Below are 6,000 nucleotides of genomic sequence, written 5' to 3'. Positions count from 1 at the left end.
TGCATTGTACTTGATTATTGGTCTGATGAGGGTGAAGTACAGTGGAACTATGACATCCTTAGATTTGGTTGCCATGCCCTTAATTATAAACTGAGCCATATAAAAGGATTTTCTCATCACCATGAACTCATTTTCAAAGTTCAACAAAAAATGAAGAAGGACCAGCAACTAAATACCATTGATGCAAATAAACATCCAAACCAGCATTTTGTATTAACGATTAAGCACTTTCATCAGAAAATCTGACTTCCTGAGAATACAAGTAACCCGTATCCAAGTGTTTAAATACCCTGTCCCAGCAAATTAACAACTTACATCATTTCCTGTCAAGATGTGCCATTAAAAAATACCATATGAAAAATTAGATAAAATGCAATGAATTAAAATCTACACAGTAAACACAGTATCTATCCACACTATATATATGTATATATATATATATATATATATATATATATATATATATATAAATAAATACACACATGTTCACACTTCCAGTCCCGGTCAAATAAAATACATAGATTTAAGCTTTAGTAATGCCATAATACTGACCCTATCATTGAGGCCAGGTTTTACACTTGCATTTAGTGTAATTTGCCATTTGAACACAAAAAGTTTGAGATAACCTTCCACAGGACCACCCCAAAACCTTAAGTCAGCGTAATCAATGGTGTAAAATTTAGAATTATGTGTGGGAAACATATCAATGTGTTTAAACAATGCATTTTTATTGTTATAAATATTAAGTACTATTAAGTAAATATTACTGCTATTCAAAATGTGTGGTCTATGTGGCCAAGTGTGACTCCTGTGACGAGTTCTATGTGGGGAAAACTAAGAAGGCCCTTAAGCAAAGGGTTTATGAACATCTATATGAAATAAAGCAGAAGAATAATAAAAATGCATTGTTTAAACACATTGATATGTTTCCCACACATAATTTTAAAGTTTGCGCCATTGATCACACTAACTTAGGGTTTCGGGGTGGTCCTGTGGAAGATTATCTCGAACATCTTGAGTTGAAATGGCAAATCAGACTAAACACAAGAGTAAAGCCTGGCATCAATGATAGATTCAGTATTATGGCATTACTAAAGCTTAAATCTATGTATTTTATTTGACCAGGACTGGAAGTGTTGACGTGTGTGTATGTATGTTTGTGTGTGTGTGTGTGTGTGTGTGTGTGTGTGTGTGTGTGTGTGTGTGTGTGTGTGTGTGTGTGTGTGTGTGTGTTTATATATATATATATATATATATATATATATATATATATATATTGTGAATATATACTGTGTTTACTGTGTAGATTTTAATACATTGCATTTTATGTAATTTTTCATATGGTATTTTTTAATGGGACATCTTAACAGGAAATGATGTAAGTTGTTAATTTGCTTGGGGAGGGTATGTAAACACTTGGAAATGGGTTACTTGTATTCTGAGGAAGTCAGATTCTCTGACAAAAGGGCTTAATCTTTAATAAAAAAGGCTGGTTTGGACATTTATTTGGATCCTTGGTATTTATTTGGTGGTCCTTCTTCCCTTTTTGTTGTTCCTGGTTCATCTTTTGTCTTGGATTTTGTTTTTTTCAAAGTTGAGATTGTTATCTATCTGAGTACTGAGATCTCTCATCACTGGATCCACCCTTAAGGGAGGTGCTATCAATATTGCAATTTGCAAGGGTATAGGATTTCCCAAAGGGTATTATCATGCACTTCATCACATTTAGTTTGAGGCCATGGGTCTGACACCAATCAGTAGTCTGCATTAGACCTTTCTGTAGGATGTAGGCATCATTTGGGGAGCCAGTGATTGCCTCAAACTTGCAGTCATTAGCATACTCGGTGAGCCAAAAACTATCTACATATGCTTTGACATCTGAGAAGTATATCCCAAACAGGTCCTGTCACTGAACCATTTGATTATCAATCTGGTGACATAGATGTTTATGCCCAAGTTTTTGAGTTCATCTATAATACTTGAGTGAAGTATTGTGTCAAATGCCTTGGTCAGGTCAAGGTAGGCAGTATGCACTGTCTTACCTTCATTCATGGCCTTGGTGACTTTCTCAAATAAGTCCACCAGACTGAGCAGGCAGAACTTCCCCTTGAAAAAGCTGAACTGAGCTGAGTCTAGAGTTTAGAGTCTGGAGATGCCCTATGTTATTGTCAGTCAGGTCCATGAGTATCCTTTCCATAACACTGCATATGAGGTTAATCAGACTTATGAGTTGGTAGTTTCCTGTGTCAGTTGATTATCCCTCCTTGTTCAGTAGGATAACTGCTGCTGTCCTCCACTCTACTGGGACAAGACCTGTCTGGGTGTTGTAGTTAAACAAAGATCTGAGTGGGTCTGCTCGGTCATGTTTCCAGCTATTTAATAGGCACCCTGGGATTCCTTCAGTGCCCATTGATGTTATGCTTCTAACTTTAGAGAGTGCATTGATGACCTGTTCTTTTATGATAACTAGCAAAGAAATGGTAGGGGGGTATTTCATGGGGAGTGACTGAAGGTGATGAGGGGGTGATTAAGGGCCAGCAGGTTTGTTATTTCTTCTGGATGAGTATAGGTATTGCCATCCCTTAAGATTTGAGACATAACTGAAAAAATGGTTATCCTCGCTTGGGAGGCTGTTTTAACCTTGTATTTAACTTTTTTTTACTCAGATTATTTTTATTTTAAATTTGCCATAAACAATAAATGAAACCTTGTATTTAACTTTTGAAGACTTAACTAGTTCCCTGGTTTGCCTCTTGAGACTAATGAGGGATTTTTTTGTCTGTTGTGCTCCCTCCCACTTACTTATATACAGGAATTTCTTCCTTCTGTTTAGTCTGTTTATGCCATGGATCCACCAGGGTGGCTTATTGTTCCAGCTAGATCATATTTAGTTTGGACAGGTACTGGTGTATCTATGCAGTTGTTTAAGTGGTCACACATGGCATTTCTATATACTTCTGCTTAAATTTCTGTGTTTTAGAAGTTGTGGTAGCTTTCAAATTACCTATGCTATAAATTAATAGAAGGTAACTTGCTTTGTAAAAATTATTTAGGTTTTTAGGATTTGATGGGGTTTCTACCATTACACCATTACATTTATTTCAAAGGAGACTGATTTATGTTCCAATCTTGCCAATGAGGACATTACACAGGGGGAGGGGGGCTGTGATGCTTCCCCTTGTTTGTGAGTACTATATAGCACCTAGTAGGAGTGCAGACCAGCTGTTCCAAAGTATTTGTATTGACAAACTCCAGGAATCTCTGAGTCTGCATGTTATTGGTCATGTATGTTTCCCAGTTTATGGAGGTGTAGTTAACTCTTAAAGCCAAGTGCACCTCCAGGCATTTCTGCAGTTACCTGCTACTGTGCCTCTAGGCATCAAATATTGCTTGTTCATATTTGCATTAATAATTCCAAAACCATGCTACAAACAAAGTATCAGAATATTTTATCTTGAATCATACATGATGGCAAACACAACTGTATTGATATTTAACCTCTGTCAAAAAGTATTTGTTAGAACTTTAAGGTGATAACTTAATTTTTTTTTAAAGGCTCAAGCCACACATGCTGGGAGATAAAGGTACACACTCAGAGCTGTAGTGAGGGGAATGAGTTAAAATCACCCATGAGCAGTGTGTTGGCCTGAATGTTAAGTGATTCTAGTAACTTCATGTTTGCAAGGTGATTTTCATGGTTCATGGTTAGGGACCTGCAGATAGCGATGGTATGTTGGGAGATTTTGCCTATGGTCACCTGGACATGGAGTAGATCAAGCAAGTCATCCTGCTAGACCAATCTTGAGGTGAAATTTTTTTTTATGCAAATTTATTTATTTATTTATTTTATTTTACATTTGTTGACCGGGATAGTCCGACTGGATATATGTCCATTTTCAGAGGAGGCCCGGGGAGAAAAGCTCCACAGAGAAGACAATACAAGTAAGTTACAATACACATAGAGGAAAAGGAGAGAAATACAGGTTAACATATTATTATGCATTACTTAATTAGATACATTTGGCAACTATAACATTAAACAAAGCTTAGAAGACAATGATGTTTCAATTTTCAGTACAGTGACTGGTTCTTTATAGAACTCAGAAGGACCATGAAGAAACTGTCTAATGTGAAACCAACAAAAATAGGATAGTGGTCAGCATAATTTAGAATTTGGTTAAATCAAACATGTCCTTTAATTTTTTCCTTTACAGAGGGCAGTCTGATTGTATGATAGGCATTGTAGCCTTGCACTGCTGGGGTGTTTTCTGCTGCCTTGTGTGATAAACTGAAAGGCTGCCAGCCTAGCTAGAAAGAATTTTGTAAATAATTCTATGTCATTTGTAAATATTAATATAATCCACAGGCCTGTTTTACAAATGTAGAGTGAACTATATGTTATGATTAAACTACATGTTGTACTGAGCTTCAATAATTAACCACAGTGCACCCTGCTGGAAGAAAGCTGTTAAGAAAAGAATTTTACAATTGTGTTTGACCTCAAGGTCGGAGACAGGATGTCTGAGCTAACAAATTCTTTCTATTGTGTTAAGACAGAGATAATTGCTAGAGTTTACATATAAAGTATCCTTTATTGCTGTGGTTTCCTGGCAGGTGAATGATTACAAAGATATGTTAAAGTCTGAGTTCTGTGAGCCTGAGAAACTTCAGCAGAGATGTCAAGAATGATGTAATCTGAAATGACTCAGCAGTACTGCGTATTATCAATTTAACTGCTATCTCAGAAAGAAAGGAGAGCATTTTTGTATCTTGTCTTGGATCTAGAAAGAACATCCACTCACCAGCACTTGCTTGCTCTGTATGTAAGTAATATTTAGAACAGTGATTTATCTTAGAGATAGATAGAAATAGCAAGAATAGTCTAGCCATTTTCTATATTTATGTCAGAATATCCTACAATGTTGTTTTAAAGTATTTCCTGTGATTTAGGAATATAGCTAGGCTAATCTAGCTATTTTCTATACTTATGTCAGACTATCCTACTATATTGTTTTAAAGCATTTTCCTGTGATTTCTGAAATCTCTAATGTCATTGTGTTGAATTGATCAGTATTGTCTTGTGTTTTTATTATTTATTATGAAATATTTTTAAACCTTTCAACTGTGGCTGTTTTGTGCAGAGATAATTTAAGCTCTTAAGAGGACTTGCATGTATTTGGTGATACTGTACTAAGCCACTCTAGAATAGCCTTAAACGTTTGGTCACACATACTATTTGGATAACAGTAATATTACAGAGTGGAATTGGTCACCCTTTGGGAAGGGCCTTGTATTAACTGATGAGTAGGGGTTCTGGTGGCAGTGGATTACTACCTTATAGCCTGGGCAGAAGGGGCATAGGTAGTGAATCTGTGCCAGCCTTCCCCAGGAGTGTCTGTGTGTTTGTATATTAATCATGTGTGTGTGTGTGTGTGTGTGTGTGTGTGTGTGTGTGTGTGTGTGTGTGTGTGTGTGTGTCTGTGTGTGTGTGTGTCTGTGTGCGTGTGTCAGCTACTTGGGCAGGGACATGAAGCACTGGTTGGACAGAGAGAGTGCTGGGAGGACTTGCCTTAGAACCCTGGCTAAGGATTAACTCTATAGCTGTGTGAGTGGGGAGTCATATTGGGGATCTGCAGGGAAAGGGAGAAACCAGCCTCAGACTGACTGTGATCTCTCTGTGCTCTTAAGGGAAATTGTACTTTGCTGTGTGTGTACAGGTTATTCTCCCAATGTGGGTGCCCCTCACTGGTGCTACTGGTGAGGATTGAGGCTCCTTGATTATTGGGCCAGTGCGCGGGTGTCACACCTAGAACCACACTTCTGTAACTGCACAGATGTCAGCAATCTCCAATGCAAAGAAAGGTTTCAGAGACTGCAGTTTCTTGTTAAGACTTCTAGCAGTGACCAATAGTATCTTAAGCCTGGCATTAGAAGAATTGGTTATATTGGTAGGTTTGTTGTTTTGGCACTGCCTAAAAAAAGCAGTGTGGGATGGCTAAT

This window comes from Protopterus annectens, chromosome 8.part0 (genome assembly GCF_019279795.1).
Source record: "Protopterus annectens isolate FY-2018-M chromosome 8.part0, PAN1.0, whole genome shotgun sequence".
Lineage (NCBI taxonomy): Eukaryota > Metazoa > Chordata > Ceratodontiformes > Protopteridae > Protopterus > Protopterus annectens.
The sequence above is the reverse complement of the archived record's forward strand: the minus strand, read 5'-3'. Positions refer to the sequence as shown.